Source organism: Ursus maritimus, unplaced genomic scaffold, assembly GCF_017311325.1.
Source record: "Ursus maritimus isolate PB19 unplaced genomic scaffold, ASM1731132v1 scaffold_17, whole genome shotgun sequence".
In the NCBI taxonomy this organism is placed as follows: Eukaryota; Metazoa; Chordata; class Mammalia; order Carnivora; family Ursidae; genus Ursus; species Ursus maritimus.
Window position 1 is genome coordinate 50,020,160 of NW_024424119.1, and position 17,070 is coordinate 50,037,229.

Here is a 17,070-nt window from a genome sequence, read left to right on the forward strand (position 1 = left end):
ATTAGCATTCCTATGCAAGCATCAGGATTGTCCAATTTCAGGTAAGCAATGGAGAAATAAGTCTAAAACCAGTATGCCACATATTAATAGCTTACCAACCTATACACTACTATTTCATTTATGAAAGTATGAGGCAGACCTACACATAGCTTTTTAGAAAATATACACTGAAAAATAAAACCTTTAAGACATCATATTTTGCAAAGATTCAACTATTTGCTGGAAATAGCCAAGAAAATCAACATTTAAAAAGCATTTTACCTAGGGGCACCTGGGTGGCTCAGTTGGTTAAGTGTCCGACTCTTGATATCAGCTCAGGTCTTGATCTCCGGGTCGTGAGTTCAAGCCTAGAGTCGGGCTCCACGCTGGGTGTGGAGCCTACATACATAATACAAAAATAATAAAAAGCATTTTCCCTAAATGTTCTAAATAGTAAGTTAGTTATAAGACAAATATGTCTAATTACCTATAACTTTTAACATCTTAACATTATAATCTATCTGAAACAATAAACTTTATAAAAACAGACATCAAGTTTTTAAAGCCTATAAAGTGTCATATGATTAAATTTAACCCAAACTAAAATAGGTCAGAGAAAGAAATACATATATTATTGGTAGATCAGCGTTTCATCATTGTAAAAAAGGAAAGATTAAGTCCTTCCTTGATCACTGTTCTTCTTTATTTCATTAACTGGTTATTGCAAAACACATGCCTCTTGGCTCTCAAGGACTTTTAAAATCTCTGCCAACACTTTTCACACACTGCAATAAAACCCAAGATTCTTTCCACCTCATTCCTAATGCTCATGAATATTAACTACTGCATGATTTTGATTCCTATTTCTTTTATGACTTTATAGTCCCAACTCACTTAATGTACTCATTCATTCAGGTCAGCTGAACAACAGTCCTTGGTACAGAGTTACTTAAAAGAGTTGTTCACTGATTACAGATATCCTGTGAATTAATTTACCATGGAAAAATGAAGTCCTGCTTCCTGTGGGTTTACAAAATAATCTGAAATAGTAATATCTTAAACATATTACGTCATTGTAACTAGGGGATGGAAACTTCAGATGGTCCTTAGAATATTTTGATAGGTTTTGAAAAGAAATGTCCCATTTGAAAAGAAATACTGTCTTTTGGCACTAGGCCAATGTGCTATTTCAGTGAGTTGGCCTGCCCACCTCCTCTTGTCTTCCCAACTCATAAAATATCTAAAATAACCTGATATAAAGTTGCCATGTCAAAAAGTAAAATGTTCCAAACTATAGAGTTTAAATTTCTCTTTCTACCTTTCGATTGTCTGGTAAAACCTCAAGCAAGCTAAATATAAGAATGTCCAATAATTCCATATACAACTGCAATCTTTAGCATACTCTTCCCAAATACTCAAGTAAACATTCTGAATCCAGCACTCTTTGTAAGCACTGCCTTGAAACAACACATTGTCTCAGTCTAACTTAAGGCCAGAATTAGTAGTCATAGTCCTGGGATCCAAACCAAATTGTTGCTGGGGAAGTGGGGAGAGGAGAGGAACTGTCGCAAAGTAAGTTAAATTCATTCAAATATTTGTGTAACTTCTCATCTGGCAACTTCTTTTAGAAATTCTAATTGTACTAAGTGCAAATTTACTAATTAATGGTTGGTTTCTGCAATTGGGTACAGAAATTGATGAAGCCTAGTAACTACTTTTCCAGGGATCGTCCCTGCCAGTTATCACTGTCTGGTTGTATCGCACAGGTTATAGCATAGGGAACAATGTGACTAGATGATGATGACAGGTTGCAAAAGTAGCAACACTTCACCAGTGACAAGGCTAGATGGTGAAATCTTGGTCTACAGCTCTGTTCAGAATTTCCTAACCTGAAGTTTATAGGGAGGCTATGGATGGGTCCTTAGATTCCAAAACTGAAACTGCTTTCAAAATTTTGTGTTTATGTGCATATATTTAGGGAGAGAATCTATAGCCTTCTGGAAAGTTTTTAATTATATTATCTAATTTAATCCTCACAAGCAATATGAGGGAAGTACTTCTATACTATTATTCTTATTTTAACAGATTGAGGAATTTGAAGCTCAAGGGAGCTAAAAACTTTTCCTAAGGCCACAAAGAATGTGGTAGAGAATTAATTTCAAAAATGTCTTTGAAACATGCATATACATATACACATATGCAATGCAATAGCGATTCAGAAGTTATTTTAACTATAAAATAAAGGTTTTACATTAGTGTAAATGGACTAAAACCAGATTATGGATAAAATATGCAATTTAATTTGGTAATATGTAAATACATTGTAAATGATATTTTGAAACAACATATAGAAATACATATAAATTTTAACGTGTCATGTGCTGTTTTACACACCATATATTACCTCATTTAGTTCTCACAATAGTTTTTTTTTTAAGATTTTATTTATTTAATTGTCAGAGAGAGAGAGCACAAGCAGGGGGAGCAGCAGGCAGAGGGAGAAGCAGGCTCCCCACTGAGCAAGGAGCCCAGTGTGGGACTCGATCCCAGGACCCTGGGACCATAACCTGAGCCAAAGGCAGACGCTTAACAGACCGAGCCACACAGGCATCCCTCACAATAGTTCTATGAGGTAGACACTATCATTATCTCCATTTTATAGATAAGGAAACAGAGAAGTTAAGTAATTTGCCCAAGGCCACATAGCCAGTAAGTTGCAAAGTCAAAATTCTGGCTCCAAATCTGTACTCTTTACTATGCTATAATATTACTTCTCCAAACACTTATATATGAAAAATTTAAACTATGGTCACTCTAAAGGAAAAAAAGAGAAAAGCCAAATAAGAATCCAATTTGGAAAAGTCTACCATGATAAGGTATTTCATTTATTCTATTTTAGCACATATGGACCAAGAGCAATGAGAAAAGAGAAATCTAGAAATTATATTTGCATGCTACTTTCACATGCATGACCTCATTTGATTTTCACAGCTGTGTGCACAAGGCAAGTGCTAGCTGTCCCACATCTTAAAGATGAGTTAACTGATGCTGAGAGGTTAATCCCACCACTCATTACCTGAACTTTCCTGCCTCTAGGACTTCCTGTGTAGAGTCTTCCCTTTATTGGAGTATCTTTCCTTCTCTGTCTAGTAAAAATTCAACTATACATTTGAGTCCCAGATCAGATGTGACCCTCAGATATCTCCTTCCTGGCACTTTTGGGCAGAATTAACCCTTTTCTCTAGTCTCCCTTAACATGATTTGTACCATTTCACCAGCATAGCAATCATTCTCTTTGTCATCAGCTATGTCTTTGTCTGGTTCCCTGGGCAGACACGGGGCTCCACGATGGCAAGGACTGTACGTAAGAGAAAGGATCCTAGGATTTCACTGCCGAATTAGCAAAAGGATAAAGCAGAACACCAGCAGTCTGAGTAAGAGAAACATGGATTCATGCTGACATGCTGTTGTCATCTTTATAACTTAAGAATTTGTCCTCTTAGTAGCATTACCCCCAAACACTTCTAGAGGTGCTCCCTGCATAATGCTTGGGATGTATCTGGACACACAGCCACCTGAGATAATGACTCCTCTTCTCTTCTATGCTACTAATCCCTCAAATATATTGTTTTATTGAATTTATGATTCTTGTTTCTTTCAAGTATATCAAGAGGCCTCATGAGGACTATGAAAACAATTACATCTCCAATGTGGGTTTCAGTATTTCGTAGTACCTCTGGAAAAGGAAAAGAGGTAAGTAAAACAGTAAAGGATGGCATGATGAATTTTGACAAGCTCAAAACCAATCTAAATCAAGAATGAAATAGACCAACTTATTAAATTTGTAGTTTCTATAACTCTTGGCTAATTTAACCCTTAATGTTTTTAACCCTTAGACGTCATCCTTGCATTAAATACATAAACCCTTTAGCAAACTCATTTAAAATACCCAATGTGTACTTCAAACTTGCCTGATGACAAAAACTTAAAGGACTTAAAGCAAATTAAAGGAGTGAGGACGATGGTGGCCTTCCCTTCCGTGAAAAGTAATTATCTCCAATGCAGTGGAAAATACCCCTATGTCATTCTAGAAACTTACCTTTCACTCTGCTCTAGCTTTTCAAATCTATGAAAAGCATTCTTCTTAGAATGCCATGAATTTAACCAACAGTATTTTGTAAACATCTAATGGCTTGGAGCAGCAGAAGTCAGTATTTTTTTAAAGTCTGAACATCTGTCCAAATGGTATAAGACATTCACATCTCTTCATACTATCAGACCAAGGGGAAGACTATTTAAAGTAAACACATTAAAGAGTTTTTAAACTACTACACAGTAACAGTTGCTTGATTTTTTGTTGTCGTTTGTATACAATTCACTGTCATAACACTGAGAATTCAACAAAGCTGGCTAACTGCAGTGTTTTGACAGAGGGTAAAATAATTAAATTGACGTAGAATGTAAACAGTTTACATTCAAACCAAATTCTCAGTGGTTGATTTTTTTTTTTAATGGGTACCATTTGGCTGCTTTAAAAATGAATTTGAGAAGAGTCAACCTTTAATATTTAAACCTAAAGCAAATGACAATAACTATCCCTGATTAAAGATTAACCTTAAATCAGCCAGCAGTTCTATAAGCCTTTCTTCTACTGAGCGCTCCTCAATCCCTCCCATAATAAAACCCTACATTCTGAAACCCCCGAACCCTACCCATATAATTAATTCATTTTCCAGATTTTTAATCAAGGACATTCAGTAGCCAGTAAGAAATAACCAGTATGTCCATAATGCACCAATACTCTTTATACCAAAGCAAAGACACCTAACATTTTAGTTACTGTGACCTTACAGAGAAGAAATACAGGCTTTCTACTAGGTGATAGGGTTTTTTTGTTTTTGTTTTTTCAGTATGGAAAATAACTTATAGACTACCACTGAACTTCTGTGGCAGCTTAGTGAACCAGGATCTCAGCTAGAGAGATCGCCAATTTTGAAGGTCAATTTTTTTCATCTTCCTCTATGAAAAATTTCACCTACAGACCCACCTACTATTTATACAGGCAAACAAGAAGAAAATGTTTACTAGTTTGACATAGCTCTCACTGAAGATGCTACTTCCAGATATATAACAGTAAGTTCTGTGGTGGACAAGGAAAGAGGTGATGTGATCAGTGAGCTGTGCATTCATAAAGCCCAGTATTCAAGTTCTGGCTTAGAACAGTGACTCCTGGCTATGTAACTTTGTGCAGATCACTTCATCTCTCTAAGATTCAGTTTTTTCATGAGTTACAAGTGGGTTATTTTGAGTTTAAAGAGATAAAAATATACAAATCCCAGCACATAACAGAGTCCACAATATATGTTGATTTCTTTTACCCATGCCCTTTAATAATTAACCTACTACAAAATGAGGCACTTGACATTTTCCAGAATTAAAAAAATAGTACCATTCAAAGCCATTTTCTCAGCCATCCATTGGAGTCTGCTTGTATAAATAACTGCAGTCTCACAAATTCATTAAGTTCATTAGCTCTGTGCTGTACACAAACTGATTTCATAATCTAAATACTCTCAACTTGAAAACTGGAAAAGAACACGAGAACCTCTATCAGCAGTGGTTTCACTGCTCATTGGCTCCTGGAACATGGGTACAGGCTGAAGAAGGGCTGCCAGGGCCAGAACCCAGCCTTCAGAGGACTCCAAAGAACATTCAACGCTGTCGGTGAGTTTGGGATTTGAAAAAACCACCGACCGTTGACTGTACCTTGGGGTCCTTACAAACAACACTACATTTCCTGAAGCAAAAGAGCAGGCTGTATCTCTTCACATGTCACATAAGATCACCAGAACCAGTCCTGCTGCCTGTCCCCCAAAGATGGTCCAGTGAATTTTTTAAGAGCTCCCCCTATTTCTATTGCCCATTGTTCCCTGCTTTGTGTTGTGTTTTTGACAAACAAGTGTTTTATTTCAACAAGATAAGGAGAACTCCACTATAATACCTAATGTACTTAAAATGTCTCCTAGAAATATGTCACTCTGGTGAGAAACAGGATACAGCAAGGAGAGACATTAAAAATAAGTATTTCGGGGACGCCTGGGTGGCACAGCAGTTAAGCCTCTGCCTTCGGCTCAGGGCGTGATCCCGGCGTTATGGGATCGAGCCCCACATCAGGCTCCTCCACTATGAGCCTGCTTCTTCCTCTCCCATTCCCCCTGCTTGTGTTCCCTCTCTTGCTAGCTGTCTCTATCTCTGTCAAATAAATAAATAAAATCTTTAAAAAAAATAAGTATTTCGGTTTTGAGCGAAATCCAATTAAGTATTTTACACCCATTTCTCCCACATCCCCTCAAAACTTTAATTAAGGACGAGAGAAGGGTTTAATAAGCCAAAATAGCATACAACTGTCTAATGTCTGTACAATTCTTATCACATTCTACCTCCAATTACAGTTAATATGGTTAAGTTTTGACAGCCCTGTTAGAATACGAGCTGCTTGAAAGCAGCTATTGCCTCACTATTTCTATCCACGCATATGCTTATTTAAATGTTTGTTAAATGCAAGTAAAAAGTCAGGTCTGGAGGCAGAGCTCTGGGAGGAATCTCCCTAACTAGCTATGTGACCACATGCAACTTTCTGAGTTTCCAAGTTTTCTCATGTATAAAACAGGAGATAATAAGAACACTTACTTCATGGAGTTTTGAGATTCAATCAGATAATACATAAAGTGCTTTGTATCATTTCAAGTACACAGTAAACACTTAATATATGTAAACTACAATTATTATTTAACCCAAAACATAATCTGTGGTAATTTACCTTGAAAAGCACTCATATTTCTCAGTCCAAAACAGAGAGGAAGGGCTAGGACCCTCAACTCTTGTTTCTATCTACGAGGTACGCAAGCACTGCCTTGTGGTCACAGAGCTACCTGTTAGCTTCTCCGTGAGCTCCTTCCATTCTCTGAACCATAGTTCCTCATTTTAAAGAATCTCCCAATTGTAATATCAGCATGACCTATAATTATGTGGGCCCTCAATCACTGGTTACTAAGAGAGATACCAGACCCAGACCTCAAAGAACGAGTGTGGAAAAGAAGAGCCAGGAACTCAGGAGGGCCGAGGCAACTCTACCAAATGGAGACATTTGATGATGGCTGCACTCAACATTCATTGCTGTCGGTGGGTTTGAGTCTGAATCAACTCACTGATCAATGAATGCAAACTGCGGACCAAACAACCTAAGGGAAGCAAAAGCAGAGTCACCTGAGTGCATCAGCTACCGTGCTGTGGGGGAGCTGCTGCTGTCTCCAATATACCAGCTAAAGCCTCTCTTGGTCTCTTTGGTTCTAATATGAAATAAGTATTCTAAATTTCTAGTGCTTTACTTTTTCTTATTTTTAAAAAATGTTCTAGAATTAAAGAAATGATATTTTATAGGAAGAACAAACTATTTACCTTGATATCACACCACGTTAAAAAACCAATGCTTTCATAATTTAAATAAAAAAAACCATATACTCATTTAAAATTCAAGTATTAAAATATATAAAGTAAAAAATATCCCTTTCTTCATCATCTTCCATTTCCCCAATGGAAATCACCTATAAATATAATAAATAATAAGTTTAATAACTTGTTATAATCAATAAACTTATTTATTATATTATCTAGTATTATTAAAATAATAAATATCATAAACTATACACTTATTTTATATCCTTAGAGACCTTTATCCATGCACATACAAATGGATACATATCTATAATTTTGTGGGGCTTTTGAGAGGTGGCTTAAACAAAAATGAGCTCACTTTATATTTACTGCTGTATAATCTGCTTTTTCACTCACTTATACCAGCCAGCTATTATAGACAGCCTCCTGCAACAATCTTGCTATATTGTACTGGTTCTTTTACTATATAGTATGCCTCAGTATGAAGGCCCTGGCTATTGCTATTCAAACGTACTTAATCTCTTTTGACCAAAACTATGAGGATCATTCACTCTGACCTTTGCAAGCCATGTCCCTCAAACAAGAAAAGAACTTAAGTGAAATGGGAAATGCACATCATTTTTCTAAACAAAATGTAAAATATAGTACCAATTCTCTGACTTCCATAACATAAAATGAGATGAGCCACTAAATCTTTCATAATAATCACAGGAAAACAAACCTTGGTCACCAATAACTTAATCATACACTTAAGTCTGAGATAGAGAAAAAGAGATTCTCATAGCAAAAGTCAAATCAAATAAAGCAGTAGGAAAAGAGTCTTATCAAGGTAGCTTCCAAAACCAGGGATAGGAAGGAAGTAGAAGTGCAGGTATAATGACACAAGAACTAAAAAGAGAAATCAAAGCCAAGAGAAAAATGCAAAAAAATGACAAGAATTCAAGAAAAATAGAGGGTTCAGGCCAGTGTTCCCCAGTCTGGTTGTATATCAGAATCATCTGGACTAGTTGCTTCGAAAAATGCAGATTCCTGAGTTCTACCCTAGACCAGATGTAGGGTCCTAGAATCTCTATTTTATTATACCAAACATTCTAGGCATTATTTTTCAACCACGAATTACTTCCAAATTTTCTGAAAACATTAGAAAAGAATGCCCAACACGTTTTTTTGAAAAATGTACACCTGAACAAGCGTGCCACTTATTTATTTACACAGAGAATCTATTAATATTCTTTAAATATGCCAATAAAAAAATTACCCATTTCAGCCACCAAAATCCTATGCGGTTTCTCTTGGATATAACTAAATGCTACATGGGTGCTTGGGTGGCTCAGCTGGTTGAGCATCTGCCTTCTGCTCGGGTCATGATCCCAGGATCCTGAGATTCACCCCCCACCCTTGCTGGGCTCCCTGCTCAGCGGGGAGCCTGCTTCTCCCTCTCCCTCTGCCGGCCGCTGCCCCTGATTGTGCTCTCTCTCTGTCAAAAAAATAAATAAAACATTTAAAAAATAACAAAACTAAATGCTACAGAAAGGGAAACAATTATGTGAGTTTAAGGGTATTTTTGCAGCTAAGATTGTAAATAAATACCCGCAATAGAGAAAATATATGACACTGACAGAGAACATAAGGAGAACAGTTCAGAGACCATGTTAGGGAGTCATGAGGAACATCACTGAAAAGGTAAAAGGACAAATTACAGAAGACCTTGTGAGCCAGGTAAAAATATTTAGAATTAGTGCAACAGGGAGGCACTTCAAGCTCTGAGCTCCAAAAAGAGATAATGAAATCAAGACTTTGAGAAGACTGACGAGGTATATGAAGTGGGAGGAAAGGAAGAGAGATGTGAAAGAGATAAAAAGAGAGAAAGGAGAGAGCGAGAGAGAGAGAAATCTGTTGCACAAATGAGCTGAACTAAAACTGAGGCAGCAGGAGTGGAAATTTCAAAAGTATATCTCCAAAAGACATTTTTGCTTTTGTTTTTGGTAGTTTTCTGTTTTTCAAAATAGATTTCTAGTTTAGTACTATGTGGTTACTGAAAAAGTCATACCAAAGAGAGAAATTTAAAGTCCACTAGTTGGCCCCCTCCCATTATTCTGTTCCGTGTATAATATGCTCCCAGATAGATATATCAGAAATGTTGAAAATACATGTATTTGTATTTAGAGGAAAATAGCGCAAATTATACATATTGTTCTGGAATCTTTTTTCACTTTAAATATTGTGGCCATCTTTCCAGGTCAATAGACCAGATGCACCTTCCAAGGAACTGGCTCAAAGAGAAAAGATAGCAAGGAGTCAGGAATGGTGCCTAACTTTCTTGACTAATTAGGAGCCTGGAGTGCACTAAGAAATGAGCAATTTCAAAATGGAGAAAAAGAGAAGTTCATTTTTTGCAAAGAGGATGCACATTTGTGATTTACAAGCATAAAGCTAAGAGTGAATGAGCTAAGTACAAAAAGAAAGATTTTTCTTTTATTGAACACAAATAGTTATTGGACACATACCATGTACCTAGACTGCAACAGAAGCCAGGAGATGTGGAGGTAACCAAGTACATAGTGCAAACAGCAGACCTAATTCTAATGATCAAATAATTTCAAGAGTGAAAAGGTCTACAAAAGGAAAATCAAGGTACTATGGGAGCAAATAATAGAAGGGACCAATCCAGTCTTGAGGGTGAGAAAGGCCTGGGAAGTGACCTCAAGAAAATGACGTTTAAGTGAAGACTTGAAGGATAAATGTAATAACCTGGGTGAGAGAGGTGGGGTGAGTATTCTGGGCAAAGGGACAGAATGGCATGCCTACAGGCCCAAGGCTCATAGTGCTTGCACAAAACTGAAAATGCAGCTGAAACACACAAAAGATGGAGAAGAGGTCTGGTGATAGGCCTGGAGAAAGTAGGAATTTAAAAAGTTACTGACAGTCTTGCAGAGAACAATTTTGGAGTGATAGTCACAGAAGAAAATAGATTTCTGGAAAGGTAGTAGTGAAGAGCTTGAGCTAAATAAGGGTAAAAATTTCAGCTACATGACTTATCAACTATGTAAATCTGTAAAAGTTACTTACTCTTTAAATCTGTTTCATCTGTAAATGAGATATGATTATAGTATTTGCTTCACAAGGCTACTTGTGAAGAATACATGTAAATTATTCCACACAGAGCTTGACACAACAAAATATTAAAATGTGCATACACACCTATGCACAAGCAGACACTGATAGGAAGTAAAAAGCAGACTGGAAGTTCAAACAGACCAGAACCAAAAATGATAACCACTGAAATCTTTAAGTTGTAGAATTAAAGGTGATTTTTATGTTTATTATTTATAACTCATCTATGCCTTCCAAGTGTTTAGAAATAAGCATAAACTATTTCAACAATTAACAAAAATCATTTTTAAGTGTCTTTTTTTTTTTAAAGCAAAGATTTCTTTTAGATGCAAGATCTACCTATGTTTGGCTGAAAAGCAAATGGAAGAATCCACAGTGGAAAAGAAAAGATGGACTATTTTTATCAAGAAAGGGAACGTGTAGAGAGCACAGCTACAAGGATAGTAGAAAGTGACAGGCTCCAGGTCCATGTGGATGTGGTCACTTTGGAGGGCAGACAACATCAGCCTCAGAGAATGAAAATGATGAAGGAAATTCCAGCCTACTTCTGTTCTCTCAGGCTGTATCTCAATAAGATCCAACCGGACCTTGTAATCCTGTATCTTGGCAAGGAGCCTGGCAGGGAGTAGACACTCAGTAAATGTTGGTCAAATGAATTTCCTTATGATTTCTGGCACAGTTATATTTATAACTCAGGAAGTGGTCTGCTCCTTGAACCAAGCATTGGATACCTTCAAACCATCTGTGCCATGAATTATAGTTCCAACCCAGGTATACTTTTAATAACTACCAGATATCAGGTTTGTCCTTGATTTACCACACTTGCTATAGAACTCCTCAACTTCCACTTTAGTCTAACTTCCCCTCCTTTTCTTCAGACTAAATCTACTGAAAACATGCACAATCAGTCAAAATTACACGCCCCTTCTGCTTCTCTTCCCAGTAAACAGTTGAGGCAAAACAAAGAGTATAAAAGAAATGGTTTAGGATATGGAGTCAGAAAACTTGAATTTAAGTCCAACTCTGCCATAGTTGTGTGCTCTTGCACAAGTGAGTCACCCTGTAAACTTTCCTTCCCTGTAAAATGGGAACTAAGGATAACTCTCCTATCTCACAGGATTATTGTGAGGCCTCAGCAAAAAAAAAACAGTGAAAAGTACAGGACATAGCAATACAGCCCAAAGCATCCCAGTATGTGATGGTACCACTCCATGGGCTCTGTTTCAGTAGACAAGATACCCTCATTCCTCAACCTCTCACCTACTCGTTAGTCTGCAGCACATATTTGCAAGATGTCTGGCTGGGATTGATCTATAACCTGGGGCTGAAAATAAGCATTTTTCTCTATGTAAGTATCATCTGCCTAGACAGTCCATCAGAGCTACACTCCCAACAGTTGAGTCAGTTCTCCCAAACAAGGAGAAAGTTTTTTCCAATGGACTTTAGTGAGGCAGGGAATAGGGTAAGGCTTTGGGAGCAGGGAGGGTCTAGGCCTCCAAGTGAAAAACTAATATGAAACATCACAAATCAACAGGACATCACCTGACAAACTCAAAACCATTTTATCAAAAAAAACAAAAAAACAAAAAAAAAAACCCATAAAACACTGTCTTATCCAAAAGTCTCCAACCAAGCTTAGGTACTTTTTAGTTTTACAGCTTTATTTAGGTTTAATTTATATACCATACAATGAATCCATTGTAAATGTACAATTCAGTGACTTTTACTCACTCATTTATAGAGTTGGGCAACCATCACTGCAATCCAATTTTTGAACATTCCCATCACTCCAAAACTCCCCTTGTGCCTGTTTCCAATCAATCTCCACTCCCACCTTCAGACCCAACCACTGATCTATATTCTGTCTCTATAAATTTGCCTTTTCTAGGTATTTCATATAAATGGAATCATATATGTAGTCTTTTGAGTTTGACTTCTTTCACTTAGCATAATGTTTTTGAAGTTTATTCATGTTGTAGCATGTGTTAGTAGTTCATTCTTTGTTACTGTTGAATAGCATTCCATTATATGGATTATCCACATTTTGTTTATTCCTTTAGCATCCGATGGACATTTGGATTGTTTCCAGATTTTGGCTATTATAAACAATGCTGCTATAAACATTCATATACAAGTCTTTATGTAGACATACATTTATGTTTCTCCTGGGTAGATACCCAGGAGTGAAACTGCTATATCATATGGTAAGTTTCTATTTAACTTTTTTTTTTTTTAGAAACGTATTGGGGGAGGGGCAAAGGGAGAGGAAGAGAGAAACTTAAGCAGGCTCCACACCCAGTGTGGAGCACAATGCAGGGCTCAATCTCACAGCCCTGGGATCATGACCTGAGCCAAAATCAAGAGTCAGATGCTTAACCGACCGAGCCAACCAGGTGCCCCTATGTGCAACTTTTTATTAAATTTTCAAACTGACTTCTAAAGTCACTGTACCATTTCATAGTCTCATGGCAATGCACAAAGTTTCCAGTTCCTATACATCCTCACCAACACAATTTTACGGTCTTTTTGACTACAGCCACTCCAGAGGGTGTACAGTAGAAATTCACTGTGATTTTAATTTGCATTTCCCTAATAACTAACGACGTTGAACACCTTTTTATGTGATAAAATATCTGTGCAAGTCTTTTGTCTCATGTTTTTCATTCTTTCATTTTTATTGTGATGAAATATACATAACACAAAGCCTACCATTTTAAACATTTTTGAGTGTACAATTCAGTGGCATTAAATTCAAAAGGCTGTACGACCACCACCACTATCCATTTCCAGAATATTTTCAGAATTAAAAAAAAACTCTCTACCCATTAAACAGTAATTATCCATTCCACACTTCCCCTAAGCAACCTATTCTTCAACCACTTCCTCTATTTTACTTTCTGTCTCTATGAATTTGCCTATTCTAGTTATCACATGTAAGTAGAATCATAAAATACAATTTTTATTTATTTAAAAAAATAATTTTTTAAAAGATTTTATTTATTTATTTGACAGAGAGAGACAGTGAGACAGGGAACACAAGCAAGGGGAGTGTGAGAGGGAGCCCAATGCGGGGCTCGATCCCAGGACCCTGGGATCATGACCTGAGCCAAAGGTGGACGCTTAACAGCTGAGCCACCCAGGCGCCCCTAAAAAATAATTTTAAAAACTAGCTTGTTTGTCTTCTGAGTTGTAAGAGTTCTTTATATATTTTGGATACTCTTATTAGATAAGCAAATCTTTCTATAGCTTATCTTTTCATTTTTTCAATAATGTCTTTTGAAATGCAGAAGTTTTACATTTTAATGAAGCCATTAACTTTTTCTTTTATAGCTTGTGCCACTTGTGTCATGTCTAGGAAGTTATTGCCTAACCCAAGGTCACAAAGATATTCTTCAAGACATTTGTGGTTTCACATTCAGGTGTATGATCCACTTTGAGTTAATTTTTGCGTCTAGTATTAATTAAGGGACTGAGTTTTGGGGTGGGTTTTTGTTTTATTTTTGCATGCAGATACCCAATTTGCCACTGTTATTTGTTGAAAAAAACTACCCTTTCCCCCCAATGACACTGACCACATATGTAAGGATATATTTCTGAACTCTCAGTTCAGTTCTAGTACCTATCCTTATACCAATAGATCACCCTGTCTTGATTATTATTATAGTAATTTTTTGAAACCATGTAATGAAACTCCTTCCAATGCTGTGCTTTCTCAAAATTGTATTGTCTATTTGCAATTTTAGGTCCTTTGCATTTCCACATAAATTATAGGATTAAATTTCTTCAAAGAAGTCAACTGGGATTTTTTTTTTTAGAGAGATTACATTGAATCCATACATAAAATTGGGGATAATTTTCATTTTAAAAACATTTAAACTTGTAATCCCCAAAGAGAGAATATCTCTCCATTTACTTAGGTCTTTTTAAAATTCTCTCAACAATATTTTATAGTTTTTAGTGTACAAATCTTGTTAATTCTTTTGTTAAATTTATTCCTAAGTATGTTATTCTTTTGATGCCAATCATGAATGGAATTCTTTTCTTACTTTCACTTCTGGATTGTTGCTAGTATACGAAAATTTTTTTATTTTTTGTGTATCTGGTATCCTGTGACCTTGCTTAAACTCAGATCTGTTTTTGTTTTTTGTGAATTACTTAGGTAATTTAGATGCCTCTCCATCCCCACCCCATTGCACCAGGTAGCACACTCCAGTGAAGAAGTGGTAGGAGTAGACTTAAAAGTGGACATTCTTACCTACTTTGTTCCCAGTCTTAGGGGAAGAGAGCTCATATTTCACCATTAAATATGTTAGCTTTAGGATTTTCATAGACGCCCTTTATCAAGGTGCAGAAGTTGCCTACTCTTCCTGGTTTGTTGCAACATTTTATCATGAATGAGTGTTGGATTACATCAAATGCTTCTTCTGTGTCTACTGAGATGATCATGTGGGTTTTTTTAAACCTTTTATTAATATGGTTTATTACAGGACAGCACACTATGGCCTGTGAGCTACCTATTTTTGTAAAGTTTTACTGAAACACAGGCACATCCACTTATTTACATATTGTCTATGGCTGTTTTTGCAGTACAACAGCAGAGCTGAGTAGTTTCAACAGAAACTGTAATAGTCCAAAAGCCTAAAATATTTACCAACTAGCCTTTTAAGAGAACATCTGCTGACCCCTGGTATGTTACATTGGTTTATATATATTAATCCAACCTTGCATGCCCAGGATAACACCCAATTGATCATGATATATAATCCATTTTTCTATGTTGTTAAATTCAGTTTGCTAATATTCTATTAAAGGTTATCATGTCAGTGTTCATAAGGGATATTGGTCTGCAGTTTTCTTATGGTATCTTTGTCTGGCTTTGTTATCAGGGTAATAGCATCCTCATAGAATGAGTTGGGAAGCATTTCTTCCTCCTCTACTTTCTAAAAGAGTTTGTGAAGGATTAGTTTTAGTGCTTTTTTAAATGTGATAGAATTCACCAATGAAGCCACTTGGCCTGGGCTTTTCTTTGCAGTAAAATTTTTAATTACTGATTCGTTTTCTTTAATTGTTATAGACACAGAAAACATTTAACTATTAATTCACCAATGAAGCCAATGGGCCTGGGCTTTTCTTTGCGGTAAGGTTTTTAATTACCAATTCAATTCTTTGTTATAGATTTATTCATATATTCTATTTCCTCTTGAGCTGGTTTTAATAATTTGTGCCTTAGGCATTTGTGTCTAGGAATCTGTCCACTCCATTTAAGTTGTCTAATTTGTTGAGAGAAAGTTGTTCATGATTTTCCCTTACAATCCTCTTAATTTCTCTAGAGTGACCTCCTTGCTAAATTCAATTAGTTCTATTTGTTTCTGGTTTGTTGTAAATACGGAATTATATCATTTATGTAAAAAGACAGTTTTAATTCTTTAAATTTACAAAAATAGCTGTCCCATATGTCATAGTTTGCTGACCTCTGTACCATGCCATGTTAATATATTTTTTTTTAATTCCAAATGATCATCTTGCTTTGGGTTTGGTTTCTTATCTAGTTTCTTTCTTTCTCTTTCATTCATTCATTCATTCATTCATTCATTCATTCATTTTTAAAGACTTATTTATTTGAAGGGGGGGGAGAGGCAGAGGGAGATGGAGAAACTTAAGCAGAATCCACAGATCCCACCACCCCAAGATCACAAACATCTTTTATCTAGTTTCTTAAGGTGGAAGTCTAGATTAATGCTTGAGACCTTTCTTCTTTCCTAATACAGTTATAAACTTAAAACCTATAAATTTTCCTCTAAGCACTGTTTTAGCTGCATTCTGTGAAGTATCATATGTTTTCATTTTCATTTAGTCCAAAATATATTTAAATTTGCCTTAGGATTTCTTCTTTGGGTTATTTATAAGTATGTTAATTTAATTTCAAATATTTAGAGATATCCTAGATTTCTTTCTGTCATGGATCTCTAATTCTGTTGTGGTCATAAACCGTATCTTATAAGATTTCAATCTTTAAAAATAACTGAGACTTATTTTATGACCCAGAATATTCTTAGAGACTGTTCCATGTGCCCTTGAAAAAAACGTATATTCCTCACAGGGTATTCAATAAATATGAGTTGGTTGCCACTAATAAGTCTTCTATACCCTTGCTAATTTTCTAGTTCTTCTATCAATTACTGAGAGTGGGGTATTAAAATCTGTAACTATTGGGGCGCCTGGGTGGCACAGCAGTTAAGCGTCTGCCTTCGGCTCAGGGCGTGGTCCCAGCGTTCTGGGATCAAGCCCCACATCAGGCTCCTCCGCTACGAGCCTGCTTCTTCCTCTCCCACTCCCCCTGCTTGTGTTCCCTCTCGCTGGCTGTCTCTGTCAAATAAATAAATAAAATCTTTAAAAAAAAAAATCTGTAACTATTATTGTTGAGTTTTTTATTTCTCTTAATTCCTGTCAGTTTTTGTTTCATATATTCTGGTGCTGTTGTTAGGTATATTTTCATAATTGTTATATTTTCCTCATCTTGAT

The 17,070-nt window shown here is 36.2% G+C and overlaps 1 protein-coding gene and 1 long non-coding RNA gene across 2 annotated transcripts in view; one reads left to right on the forward strand and one right to left on the reverse strand.

The window, feature by feature from the left end:
* The window catches only part of NR6A1 (nuclear receptor subfamily 6 group A member 1), a 214,178-nt gene that overhangs the window by 142,722 nt on the left and 54,386 nt on the right, over positions 1-17,070 (reverse strand). The gene's annotated exons all lie outside the window — the stretch shown is intronic.
* Positions 1-17,070, forward strand: part of LOC103670331 — a 63,677-nt gene that overhangs the window by 30,708 nt on the left and 15,899 nt on the right. Inside the window, exon 2 of the long non-coding RNA XR_570546.2 lies at positions 3,642-3,732. This is a non-coding gene — a long non-coding RNA (uncharacterized LOC103670331). The remainder of the gene's footprint in view (positions 1-3,641; positions 3,733-17,070) is intronic.